Source organism: Aythya ferina (assembly GCF_964211825.1).
Source record: "Aythya ferina genome assembly, chromosome: 2".
Classification (NCBI taxonomy): domain Eukaryota; kingdom Metazoa; phylum Chordata; class Aves; order Anseriformes; family Anatidae; genus Aythya; species Aythya ferina.
Genome location: NC_140297.1, coordinates 43139646 through 43154366, shown reverse-complemented (window position 1 = coordinate 43154366; position 14721 = coordinate 43139646). Strand labels below are relative to the sequence as shown.

General features: G+C 36.9%; 2 long non-coding RNA genes across 6 annotated transcripts in view; one reads left to right on the top strand and one right to left on the bottom strand.

Annotated features, from left to right (window-relative positions):
• The window catches only part of LOC311432298, a 660648-nt gene that overhangs the window by 221455 nt on the left and 424472 nt on the right, over positions 1 to 14721 (top strand). The window lies entirely within an intron of this gene.
• The window catches only part of LOC311432295, a 167050-nt gene that overhangs the window by 41169 nt on the left and 111160 nt on the right, over positions 1 to 14721 (bottom strand). For 4 of the 5 annotated variants that reach the window (XR_014689954.1, XR_014689955.1, XR_014689956.1 and 1 more), the window contains 3 exons: positions 10473 to 10621; positions 8882 to 9201; positions 6317 to 6430 (listed from right to left, as the gene is read on the bottom strand). This is a non-coding gene — a long non-coding RNA (uncharacterized lncRNA). The remainder of the gene's footprint in view (positions 1 to 6316; positions 6431 to 8881; positions 9202 to 10472; positions 10622 to 14721) is intronic. The other variant, XR_014689958.1, reaches the window with a different exon arrangement.

Below are 14721 nucleotides of genomic sequence, written 5' to 3'. Positions count from 1 at the left end.
AGATAAAGTTTTCTTAAATCTTTTCTCTTAGGTAACATGATCTCCCATCCTTTGAGGATATTTTGGGACAATTAACCCCAATATTTTTGTGCTCAAGTCAATATTTATCAAGAAAAAGGAATTCTGACCAACTGTACATAAAGTATAACCCTGTTCCCAAGAGGTTAAGTGAGATAAGCATCTTATACTGATTTTTAGCCAATGCATATCCTGTATCTTTTAGCACAATCAAACAAGTACAACTCATGTTTTTTTATCAGTCTGATTTGGCTGACTATTTCTGTAGCAATGCTGTAAAGAATGTGCCCACATCCTCAAGAGTCTTGGGTTTTAACATCATTCAATTTCTGAGGAGGTATAGCTGAGACAGATGTAAATTGCACTACTGAGGGATTTCTGCAAAATAGGTTCTCATGCCTTTTGACTTCAACCCAGATTTTTCTTTAGGAATGGGTCTTGTTCAAAGGTACTGAGAATTTTCAGTTCTTCTGAAAGTTAGTGAGGTAGCACTTTTTTGTTTTATTATTATTATTTTTAAAAAGTCACTACAGGAGTCTAACATTTTGGATTCTGCTTCAAAGCATACCTATCTCAGCTGACCGTGTTTTCTGCTCTGTTTTGGGCAGAGAGCAAAACTACACACCAGTCCTATCTTGACATCAACAGTTACTTATATTTCTCCATTTTTCCACTTTTACCAGCTGCCTCATTGTACTATAACACGTCACCAGAGACTGTATCAATTACATGAGGTTATGCTACATCTATGAGTGTAATGTAAAACTAAGGTTGAGAGAATGGCGTTTTCTCAAAACTGTGGGTAAGAAAAATAGAAGCCTTGCAAAAATGGGTACTAATCAGTAAATCAGAAACCTACAGATCTCCTGATTTATGAATTACTGTTACTGAATGAGTTATGTTACCGCAAATATATATCAAGCAAATATGCAGTTAAACTGCTTGAGCAAGTCAAAGGCTCTCTTTGCTTACATATCCAGAGGCATTTTGGAAACTTATGCTTTATGCATGAAGTTAAAAAAACATATTTAAAAGCATTTCAAACATTTCAAATACTCTGTTGTGTAAACCACAGTGAAACGAAGTGTGAAAGTGCTTCTGAATGAAAGCACCCAGATGGGGCATTTTTGCACTGACTTCATAACATGGAAGATGCTGTCGGATTCTCCAGGTAGTTGAATCCTGAGCCAGGAAAGAGTGAATGGGCCAGAACATTTCCCTTAAACCGTATGGTTGATAAAGAAAAATATGACAAACAAACAAACAGACCAAACAAACAAACAAACAAAAAAAACAAACAAAAAAAAACACCCTTCAACAAACTTCAATTAATGAAATTAACTCCCAGCTGTGAGTTTGCTGCAAAATCACTATTTTCCTTCTGTTTTACAAATCACAACTCTGTATTCGCTTTTTGTGAATGTGTACTTCATGCAATAATAGTTTTATGCCCATGGATATTAAGAAATATTATAAACCTGGTGAGAGAAATCAACACCTGCATCTTCCATGTCCATGAGCACCAAAAAAAAATGGTACAACTCATGGCACTGTACAGTGGCATTTAGTCTACCACTATTCAACTAGTGCTATGAAGAGAGCTTTTGAGAAACTAATACAATTATGTTATTATTGTTGCCAAACAATACTGCTCAAAGAATCAGTGCTATATATAAACTCCTAAGAATGTTTTCATCAGGTTGGGAAGCCAAGTCTTTGTGAGGCTGAAAAGAAGTTTTAGTAACTGAACAAGTGTCCATTCTATGCTGCATTCCCCAAGGGTTAGAAAAATGGCAAAAGGCTACATAGTTTATGGCATATCAGCATTTCTTTCACATGCAGAACTAGAAAAATGAAAATATATCTTTGTCTTATGTGGATTTTCTTTAGCCCTCAGACTACGGAGCTATTCTTCAAATGCATTTCACTAACAAAGACTTAAACATTTACCAGAGGATCAGGCAAATTCCTCAGGCATTAGAAGCATGGTTGATTAAAAAAGCCTGTATTTAGTAATTAAAACAGTGCAACGAATCCACAACATGAAATATTTTGGAAGCATATCATAGAGTGAATAATGCAGCTGTCAAGTAAAGAAGAGCTTTTCTCATAAAGGATCACTTCACAATATGAGCATCTCCAGATCCCCTTGAGCTATAGTGCACTTTTGCATAGCTGGAGATTTTTAATATTTCTTAATAGCCAATATAAATCACAAAATTTCATAACAGTTCAAGATTTCCTAGGGTTGGTTTAACACTTATAGGAAATCGCTTCTCTCTGTATTGTCTAGCTAATGTCTACATGTAAGAGCATTTGGTTCAAGCAATGTAATTAAGATTGGTTTTTGTCTATTTCTGGGCATCCTTTTGTAACTGATTTGCCATTCCCTATACTAAGTGCCTGAAAACTTTAGACTACGCAGTTAGTCACATCAAACACATCAGGAAGACCATGAAACCCCCAAATTTATGACAAACAAGTCTCAAGGAATCAAACGTTGTGAACTTAACAGTGAGAAGATTCACTTTCCTTTCCTGTTACACTACTGATGGACATGGCCTGCTTTCCTCCCATCTGCACCACTGGATCAGAGCATGCAAGTTTCACAAAACTTTTGTAGCAGCCTTAGTAAAGGCATCTGTTATTCTTCAAGCCTGAACAAAGTCAAGGCATTTTCTTAAGTAGATTTATACCCTCAATTTCCAGTCAAGAAATCGATAAGGGAATGTTATTCACAGCTTTTATTTTCCCCAAATTTTTGTTACTTCAGTCAACAAAGAGGTTCCTCTATCTCCGTTATGTTCCTCTCAGTTACAGAGGAAAAATAATCTTGTTACAGGAAAATAACAAGGGTAAGTCTTCCGTCAGGTATTTTAGAAACCATGACTGGGACCATGGGCACCAGAAAAGTCACTTTACTTGTGGTTACCATCGACATAGCCACCTCTCTTCATACTCATTGACACTCTTCACCACAGGAAGCCAAACCTGACAAGTTGGAGGCAGTGAAACCTGAGAAGCAGCCATTATTCCTAACTGCAAGGGCTTTGGGAACTCTCTCAGTAAAACACAAAGGGATCACAGGAAGGGAGTTTCTGGGCATAGTACTCAATAGCCAGTTTACTCAGCAGCACCTTACCAAGCTACCAGGAGGTACTAGTTTGTCACTTCTTCAAGTTGCGTCAGTCTTTACAGCTCCTCAGTCACAGGAGGAAAAATGACAAAATGGCATTAAGGCTCATGTGGAATTCAGTCCAAGAGATAAATAAATAATGCTTAACTAGGGAGCTTGTCTAGGTCTGGCTGGGAAGAGAACAAAATGTTCAGCTGTAATGAGGAAAAATTTACGTTGTATTTTGAGGGGATTTTACTTTTTCTTTATGCCTAAAGGTATTACAATATGGGAGATTTCATTTCTGTTATCTTCGTACTACATATATTTATGTAACACCTACATCTGATAGTTAGTATCTGCTACCACCATCTTGTTTAAACACACAGAAATGGATCCATTTAAATTACACAGCCTCTTACAAAGAGCTTCTTACTCCTTACCTCCTACAAAAACATCCATGCAGACATTCTCAAATCACGCAGAATACAAATGCATATAATCAAATTAGATCCCACTAAGATCATTATTTCTGCTTTGGTTGATTACATTAAAACTGGAGTTTTAAGAATAAGAAAAATGATCTCTTCATCAACATTACTTCTGACCAATTCATAGCCTTCTCTGTTATAGTATCACAGGAGAAACATGCATTGTATTGCAATATAACATCAATAGAAAAGTCTACATGGCAGGTCCTAGCTAGTATTACACAGTGAAAATCCTTAATTGGTATGGATAACAGCATTAGAAGATAATTGTTGACTTTGGATATTACAGCGTACAAAATAAGTACTGCCTTCCTCTGCATATACGAAATAATGCATATGTATGTTTCTGTATACGTGGTTTTGATGACATTAAATAAGAAATCTTTGTTTTTGAGGAAAAAAAAAAAAAAAAAAAAAAAAAAGGATACATAGACACATCTGGAAGACAACCTTCAGAGCTCAGTAGGTGTAGGTCATCTTAGCTAGAATGCACACTCTCACAGCCAAAAGAACTGCCTCATGATGTGCCTGCATTCACTACACTGCAGAGGCTACACAGCTAAACATTGAGATCAGCCTTTCCTTTTCCTCAGAATGGGTGACATGGGAGAAGGCTATGTTGGCTTTAATCCAGGTAAGAACTGCTTACCTCCAGTTGGCTAGTTGGCCAGGGTCAGAAGTTGATTCTTTGTTCTTAGTGACTTGAACCAGGACTTTGTTATTACACAAACCTTATGTTCTCTCCCTTGTCTTTTCATGGTATTTGTTTCTGAAGGCTGAGTCCTTCACGTACATGAAGTCACAGCAAGATTTGCTTTTGGCTTTGGTGGGAGAGGTATCCTGTGTGAGCACACGGTGAGCTCTATCTCCTTTTAAATTACAACATGTCAACACATTTTTGCAGCTCTATAGAAAGCACTGTAATCTTAAAACAGATGCTTGTTGTAGATAAGCAGAGAATGGCATACTTTCTGCTGATTCTAAATCAAAACAGTGTGATCTCTGCAAGCTATTAAAAACACTCTGGTCTTCTTCACCAGACAACAGCAGTGTAAGGAATACTCTGCTGCCAGTTTGGAGAGCTGTCAGACATTTGTTTCCTAGAGCCAGTATTACCTGTAATTCTTGTAAAATAGTGTTTGCAATACACATGAAGGGAGAACAAAAAATCTAGACTTCTCCAACTATTTCCACTGTTTGACTGCTCATTTTAATCCCTTTGAGAACCATCAAATAAAAAGAGAGGATTTTATTTTTTGCTGATTACCAACTTGCTTTAAAAAAAAACAAACAAACAAACACAAAAACAACACAATAACAAACACCACCACCACCACCACAACAACAAAAACAAAGCAAGTCATTACCTTTTCACTCTATTAAAATCTAGTGACTGCTTTCAGTGCATTAATTTAATTAAGCTTCCAAATTTGTTCATAAGCTGTCCAGGTCACAAGAAGAATTAAAAACAAACACTGGTAATGTATTTCTGCATTACTTCTACAGGCAGCTACATTTGCTTGTATGCAGAAGCAAAGCTATCAGGATCCACATGACTGGAAAGGGCATCAGTGAAGTTTGACATTGTTTAAGCTTCTGGAAGCTCTGGTCTGAACTCTGCAGTGCCTGTGCTACTTCAGAATTGGTATGAGAGACACAGGCTTTGTAACTCAAACAACACACAGGTATTAGACATGAAAAGCTCACCACTAAATGTCGTTGATGATTTATGCAACAATAATAGTTATATTTTCAATACACATAATAGATGTGTATATCCCTGGAGACCATAGATTAATAATATCTTATCCACAATTTTCTTATTTATCAATTATTTTGCCCTCATTCTAAATTTGTCCCTCCACTTCCCAGTCCCAGTCAAGCAGCAAAACAAGGGCTAAAATTTAAAATCTCCTAAACCTGTTTGTTCTACATAACTACAATTTCTATTCATTCCAGAAATTCAAAGAAAGGCAGTTTTTCAGCATTTATAAGACGAAACAGAAAACCCACATTCTTTCCTCAGTTTTTGCCATCTCACAGCAAAAACATGACAAGAGAGACACATCATGATTCATTAAATATATCAGTCAGTGCCAAATGTACAGAAACACAGTTTATCAGTGATTAGTTCCCAACAACCCATCCTGACATTCTAATTTTAGCTCAGCAGAGGCTCAGAGACAGAGAAGAGCCAGCCAGAAATACACGCATACATACACACTTTGATCCCTTCCTTGATTTTCTGTGAAAGTACAAGTGCAGTGACATTTTTAAATGTGCTGACTTCTTAAAGTAATTTAAAAGTGCTTAATCAAAAATACCATTTACTACAACATAGATAAGTACGAATTCAATGGGGCTGCTATCAACTATGGGAGAGAGACAAGTGAGTTTGTAGACCTTGACTATGAGTTTCCAAACTTTCAAGAGTTTGATAGCTTTTGAATTTAATCTTAACTCTGAATTCCCTGGGCCTTAAAAATCCATGTGTAAACACCTTTCTGCTAACTACAACATTCTTGCAGGAATCTTAATCTGAATTTTAGTACCGTTCATACCAAAACTAAATTGTTACCACTTAATAAGTAGGGCTGTTGAGGCATATGCTGTTTCTGGCACCTTTTCCTTTAGTTCTTTGCTCTACTTCTATGCACAATGAAGATTTTTACACAAAGGTGACTATCAGTACCTTTAATCCGAGCAGTGCTGCAGGCAGAGACACTAGGTTCTTCCTCCTGCTCCCTGCAGGTAGCTCTGTAGGATTCAGGTGTGCAGAAACCTTACGTCAACTGTTGCACATTTTCTGTAAATCAATTAACAAAGAATTCATTACACAGAGCTGTCAATCTAGATATTTTCACAAGTGCTGCAATAAGCTTCTGACAATGAATATCCAAGCTAAGTCATTATAGTAACAAATACTGCACAAAGTCTTGTAAATATTAACGGAGTAACAGACTATGGATCAGGATAGTAGTTCTCAAGTGAGCCTGAAGGGCAATTATTTGAACCAGCAAACAAGCTGTTCTATGTTTGTTACTCACCTTAAAAGTAACATTACTATTCAAATTGCCATAATATCCCTATATGTGAACAGGGAAAAATCTATTCCTTTATGAGACAAATAATATTTTTTTTTTCATGCTTTCAGGCCACCAAAATAAGGGTGGAATTCCTGCATTTCCAAATTATATACAGATATAGTTTGTATATACAGTCTGTATATACAGTACTCTTTCACAGTACTGACTGTGAAACAGTAACCACAAGACCCAATTTTAAAAACAGAAATATTTCAAAATGTATTCAGACTCATCCTTTCACTAGTGAAGCATTCCTGCATTGACTTATCATTTGTCTGCATGATTTCTCATTTCCTACAGTGGTATTTCCTTTTGCAGTGAAATAATATTGCTATTATTTTCTCACTGTAACCTAGAGAACCGTTTTACATATAACCCCCTGAAACAATTTGGATCTTTATATCCCCTTGTTAATGGACATCCAGTAGCACCAAGTTCACCAAAATCATTCTCTGCATTTCAGTAATATTATCTACAAAGTAGTCTTTGTGAAGAACTCAGGAAACATCATGTGTGTGCGTGTATGTATGCGAGAGAGATGAATTTCTCAGCGGAAAATAATGATGCAACTGAAAGTATTCTATTCATGTAAAGTTTGGCAAATACTTTTCATTAAAAACTTGCACAACAGTCAAAATTCTTTAAAAGTTTCATTTAAATCTTTTTGTTAAAAATAAGAAAAAAGACCAAGTAAAAGGCTAAAAGGGGTCAAGAAACAGTAAAAACACTAGAAGACTTGTATACCTACCCGATCAACATAGGAAATACTAATATAAGAATGTATATTATATAATATTATAATTAATATAAGAACAAGTCCATTAATATAAGAAAAAGTCCATAAAAGGAATCAACATAAGTAGTCCAAGATTGCTACTTAAATACAATTAAGTAGAAGATGAAACCCATTGTTAGATACCATAAACTGCTTAAATAAATCACTCTTTTATATCTAACAACCCACAGCTGCTAAGAAAACTATAGTGTTATTTGTTTTGCACAATTATGAGAAGTTTTTAGTTTTTCATCTTCTAAAAATGGTTTTTATTTTTTATTGTTTTAGTTTGAGACAACAGAAATGACTAAACACCACTAGCTGAAGGAGCTATGGGATTTTCAGGTTTTATTAGACAAAGATTCAAAGGAAATAATATAGATTTGGAAATTCAGAGAAGGGAATTAGAAAGGTAAGGTTAATAATTTTTTATCTTTAGCACTATCAGGAAGAAATAAAAAATTAATTTTCACAAAACTGCATGTTGCCTTTCCATTTTGAGATCTTATTTGTCTTTTAATCTTCACCATCTTTGAAAAATTAGTATAATAGCTGGTGTAGGAACAGAGCATTTTGAGCAGCAGGGGTTTTGACAGTCATACCTGTTCACTACATTCATTTGTAGAGCATGTTAAAAGATGATTAGGTCTTAGCAGCCAATACACCAGCTGTTCCTGGGATACTCAGAGCCTGATGGTGTTACTGTGTATTTAGATGTGTATTAACTTACAAGGCCCACTAAGAGTTTCATACTGCAATAACAAATGCCTTAAAAATGACTCTTGTTCTTTCTACTTCCATGTTAGATGTCATAATGATGAAAAGAGTGGAATGAAAAAGGTATCTTTTTACAGCAGAAATCTATTGGGAGATAGTTGCATATATTATCTCTCTCAGCAGGCGGCCAGGTCATTAAGTCTGCATAGAGCTCTTTCCTGTTGGAAAGAAATTGGTGCAAAGAAATCTATCCTGTTTGCATTTTGACTCAATTCTTCGGATAAGCAAAGGCAGCCTGAAGATTTGCCTCTGCCAATGTTTCCCTCCAAGATAAGAAATCTTCCATGATGGCACCTTTTTAGGTGACAGGGTGAAAGTGTCATGGATCATTTCAGACAGGTGTTATCCTTCAGTCAAGGCAGGTTTCAGTTTTGCAACTGAACAGTGCAAGGCAGCTTAAAGAACCAGCAGACAGGGCTCAGACTTGCTCCTCTGTGATTCTGTATCACTGCAGACATGCTCAATAAAAGAAAGGACAAAATGCTGTCCAGAAACATAGGGAGAAAGGCAGCCATATGTACAGAATCACCTCATCACCTGTAAACAGTCATTTGGGACCTGATGACCCTCACAGACATTACACTTTCTTAACAGAAGCACTGTCAATCTGCCAACATACCAATCCAAGGGCTGCAGCTAGCTCCAGAAGATGCTGAGAAAAGTGAAATAGATCTTCAGCTTCTCTTTGTAAAGTTGGTATCAAGAGCTTCAGTCTTCTTTCCTAGAAGAGTCATTATCTGTGGACTGGATTGGAGGTGCAGTTTAATGGAAAAGATGGAGCGGGAACCTTGTACAAGAAACAACTACGGCTGCAGAGAAGCTAGATTTTAGCTTAGAGGTCTTCTACCCTTTTCCCCAAGCAGCAGCAGGCACAATCAGGGTTAGGAAATCTGATTTATTTCACGTTCTTCAGGTTTCACTTCCTTGGGCTCAGTAGGTCTACAAACATCAACAGCAATATTTAAAATGAAAAGGCAGATACAGCAAGAGTGTCAGATTACATAGAAGCAGTTAATGTCCAGTCCCAGAAAGTTTCCCTCCTTCACACCAAATTAAATCAATAAGATTGAACAGTAACGTCAAATCAGTCAAAAGTAAAGTCAATTCACTTTCATTATTTCAAAGCAACAAATAAATCCATGTCAACCTGTAAAACACAAAATAGGGAAGGAAGAAGCAAAACTGTGGTTTAAACACTGCTATGCTATTACAAATGAATACCTGTCTTCAACAAATGACCATGAGAAATCTGCTGTCCTAACTCTGTAATGTGCTTAGCTACATGAACACTGACTTAGATGTTAGCAATCATTTTCTCACACTGCTAATTAGTTTCAGCTTGTTTTAAAGCAAAGCATACAATGTTTGAACGGCTAACCTTAGAACCATTTTTCAGGAGAGAGGGATGACTATCTCTTACAGCTAGACTACACAGATAATATGTTTTCCATAAGTGCTTCAAATAGGAATCAACAGGTGAACAAATTAAGATATTTAGCCAATACTAAGGCATGTGAATTTGGGTCAAGAAGCATGTTACATTTTTAAACTCTACCCATAAAAGTCCTGAACTACATCTTTCTAATCTCCTAGAGTTGCTGGTGACTCAGAACAAACTTCTTCTGAATGACTGGTTCAGTGTCTTATCAAAGCAGAGGTTATAACAGTCTCAGGAATAAATTAAATAGCACTTTCACTTCTGTGAAAGTTGGAGTGCTTTGTGTTTGTTGCTAGATCTGCAAACTGTATGGATAAGCTTGGTTGATACGTCACATAAGCAGGGTAGCATTATTTTCACAGAAGAAAAGACCACTCAATTTTTTCTTCACAGAAAAAAAAAAAAGGGGGGAAAAAAAATACTATTTTACTTTTGACAATTGTCTTGTTTTCCCCTTATCAGAACCTGGAATCTCTACAAGACATGAAAGTCCTAGTTTGAGAAATCCTGTTTCCTCTAACTTCTCTAACTCTCACAGGATGTGTACATCCTGCATGGAGACTTAAGGACACTTTCTGTATAAATACAGGAATGGTGACCTGGGTGAGGATTTTATGCCCTTGTTTCAAGACAAAGTTCTAACCCATCCCCCCTGCAGCTAAGCAAACTAATTGAGGAAAAATGTATTGCAGACTTATAGGTTCTCCCAAGGCTGTAGAAAACCTCATATAGCTTTTCCAGCTGACTTTGCAGTTGATTTACATGCTCTTACCAAATCAGCGGTCAGAATCTGACACAAAATGTCTTCTGCAAGCTTTGATTCCTTATTCATAACGTTTTCTTCATTTATATTCTGTTGAACCAAGCAACCCAGGATTTCCTCTCCCTTTGTTGGATAGCTTCCTGTTGTGCAGCTGCCTTCTGTAATGTCAAAACATATGAGTCAGGTGTTGCCCAAAGATTATGTTGCCCAAGTCCACCAAACTTAATCAGATTTGGGTGTTTAATACTTTTAGCATCTCTGAATACCTAAGCTTAAACATCAAAACCTTCTGTAATGATCCAACTCTTCCTCTTCCCCAGACAACTTCTTGCCAAGTAAAGATTCAGTATGACTTGCTTTGCATCTTACACACTGCAATATATTGAAAGATTTATCTTTTCTTCTTTAGTGTAGCAGGAAAAGACTTTACTGCATCAGTCTTATACGAGCAGGTTTCACTCTATGTATAATTACATATCTTTCTTGCCTTCCCATCTGAGCTAAATCAATTCTTGTGATGGCAGAGTCTGTACTCTGACTCTGCATTTGAATAAAGCATCAGTTGTATTGAATGTGCTGGAATTGGCAGATGGTTGGTCAGTCTTTCAGTTTGATATTAATTGCTTCATTGAGATCCCTTTCAGAGAACTGAGGACAAAATGCATAGTGTCTTATTACATTAAGAAAAAAATCACATCTGAAATTCTTTGATGGAAGACTCATCTGCTTGGCAGACAATGGACTTTCTCCCTAAGAGTTAAAAACTGACCAGAAAATTCCATGATTTAAAGACCACTTTGTTTCCTTCCAGTCAGAAACCAAAGTTACACATCATTTTGCCTGGAGGAAAAAGTAAAATAAAATTTGCTATTACTGTTTGAACAATTCTTTATTATTATTATTATTATTATTATTATTATTATTATTATTATTATTGTCTTTTTTTTTTCTCCTGGAAAATAGATATATAGTTTATCATCATCATCATTATTATTGAAATACATCACTACTCGTTTATGATCATGTCCAGCCGTGTTCACATGTGCCTTGCAATGACTCCTGTTGGAGAACACTGTAGTTGACAGTAACAGAATTAGGTAAAATCAGGAATATTCTGCACTTGTCTAATGACTGGACATCTAGAAGAATGAGGGCTATAGTTCTGCTCTTTATGTATTATGGTGGGTCTGCTGTTGGAGCTAAAGAGTTTTCAAGTATAAAAGGTATTCTCAGGAACAATCCAACATACTTGTAGTTATATGCATGCTTCACATCAAACGCAATTTTTCCTTCAGTATATTAAACATGTGTCTAGCACCTCAAAATCATTATGTATGATTTAATCTCAAATTCATTACTTCACAGATATGTAAAATGTATGTCGCATCATTTATTCATTGGTCATTAAAAATACATAAAATAGCTTTAAGCTTTTTTAGAGTGCGGCGCCCTTTCTTCTGATAGTTACGTATTGCTATTTCCATCATAGCAATTACAGCAGGTGCCAAATGGCACCTATTTCTTTTTGATATCTTATGCAGTATTTAAGCAAGTAGCATGTCCGCTCACCCTAAATATTTTTTGAGAAGAGATAATCAATTAATACTGGAAGCTCTCTACTTCTGCCCCTGTAGAGATATACTGGATAACTGAGCTAAATATCTTGTCACCAGAGTGAGTCTCTGACATCAAAGGACTCAACTTTCTATTCTGTTCCAATGTTCTCCCTTCTACACTTCTCTCTGGGTCTTCTCCACAGTAATTTCCTTTCCATAAGCAGATAACAGTTCAGTGGACACTCCAGGTTTCTCCTCCTCCTATCCCACTTCTGAAGATACAGTGCATAGTATCTGAACCTCATGCACAGCCTGTCCAAATCATGAATGTCTTAACTTCTGGCATTTGTTTACAAAAAACTTGGAGGTACAGCAGTAACACACATGGTGTTTTTGAGTGAAATTCCTTGCTCAGTCTCAGGGCCAGATCCTGTCTTAGCAAGAGTCACTCTAGCTCCATTAATTTTGAATGGACAATGTAAATTTACACCAGCCAAATCTTTGGCTTTAGAAAGTCAAGAGGCTTCTTGGCACCTCACATGCTTCACATGGAAAGATTGATACACCTGGGACCAACACAGATTTAAAAAAGGTTTTTCCTCTAAGCTGAGCTTTCTTAGGTAAACAATAAAAATGGCTTAGTCGTATGTTGTTACATTTTGTTCCGTAACTGAGAAGTAGATGTTAATGTCGGATATTATTGACATTGGCTAAGGTTCTTCATTGCAGTAAAACACTAAGTCCACACAGAAGAACCACCAGAACAGCACTGATGGCCACTTGGATACTGTGGGCTCACACAGCTGTATGGGAGATGGGCCAGTCAGGTCCAGGGCTTCTTGGCCCCCTTGAGCTACCTCTGCACTGAAGGATATCACCATCAGTAATCCTTTTGCCTGTCATCTGCCCACTCCCAAATTAATTCCGCCCACAGTTGTCCTATTATATGAAACCAGCTGGTGCAAAACATGGCAACAACCATCTCCAAAACAGCAAAACCAAGGCAGCAATATCAACCATTCTTGCATTTGGCTTTTAAAAGTTAGCTCGGCTCAGTGATTGTTATTATGCTTGCAGACTGAATGTACAAGATGAAAATGTTGTGATGATATCACCTTCAATAAATCCTGTGTTGTTATGTGGTATTGAAACAAGACTCTTTGGGAAAGGTAGTTTTGCTACTCTCTGTGTAGTAGTGCTCTCTGTAAAAGGTCTCATACCATTTCAATTTGGATCTACAAACAACAGAGACATTCTTGTTGCCTTTGACAATAGCTTCAGTATGCCTCTCTCCTGCTACCTAAGTTTGTACTGCAATAACAAGCCAAAACCAAAGTGGTTTTAAGAATGGGCATTTTATTACAAATGTCAAGAAGGTGTTTGGGGGTTGGAGTTAGATGACCTTTAAGGTCCCTTCCAACACAAGCCATTCTATGATTCGATCTAACAATCAATGGGGACACGGAGGAGGGATGGCAAGAATGTTGCTTGGACATCAAGCAGCCATAGCAAGTATTTCCAGAAAGAAAAACAAGGTGTGACCAAAGATGCTGAAAAGCTTTAGGTAGTGCAGTGGGCTTCTCAGGGGAGCTAATTATAGCCTGGGCTACTGCAGCTTTGCTGCCTCCATTTTTGAAGCTAATTTTGGTGCAGTTTAGTTATGTATACAGACCCAATCATGCAAGGTACCTGGGTACACAGCATTTTATCCCATGGTATTCCAGCCCAGAGAGCTGCACTGAAGCTGACAGACAGCCAAGTAAGATTAGTTGGACACAATCACAAAATTCTGCCTGGAGTTATTAAGAAAGGAGAAACAATCATATCAGCTAAACATTTAATCATGCAGATAAGATGGCAAATAAAACTACAGAGGAGCTAAGAGGAAGGATTATTTTCTTAGCAAGATTACCTGTCCCATCCTTACAGCAAAACCAAGCCAACAAGTGAACAAAAGCTTATTGTCAGAAAGAAGTTCTGTAAGAAATATTCCTAAAACAGGAGAAAGCATGTTTGGCCACAGAAGCGAATGAGGAGGTTGACACACTCAGCAGAATTTCTAAGCTTATGAATAAAGATGACAACTGAGTGAGAAGAGAGCCAAAACTTGGAGTAAAAACTACATAGCAATATTCACACCTCTAATGAAGCCAGGGAATTTCTGGCTCCACATCTTTTGTCTTTTAAATATGACACTTTTGGCATTTTGCCTTTTTGTGCATGTGTGTTTTGGTAGCGAAAAGAAATCCTACCTTTAAAGAATGTTTCAGCTTGCTATTTCCAATGAAACATCCTGCTAACAAACTCTGAGGCCAGGGCAACCTGCACATCAAAGAGCTGGGCCCAAAGAGAAGCAAAACCAAAATTAGACCAGAGTGAATTGTATCTTCCTGAACAGCATCCTGCTGTACACACAGGTTATTCTTTTCAATATACAGGTCTCCAATTCACTCTTGGGCATACTGATGCTCCTATATATTTCTTTCTTGATGTACTTGGGAATTAAGTTGTAACTGAAGTCTAAGACATTTCTCATTGGGTCCATAAATTCATTAGATAGGAAATGGTAAAGGATAACATGAGAACTTACTCTATTGATTCCTGCTTCCTTATAAAACACCGTGGCAACCCAAATCTATTTTCTTCAGACTATTGTGCAACAATCTTGCCGGAATCATCATGTTTGGTCAGATGTGCTCTTA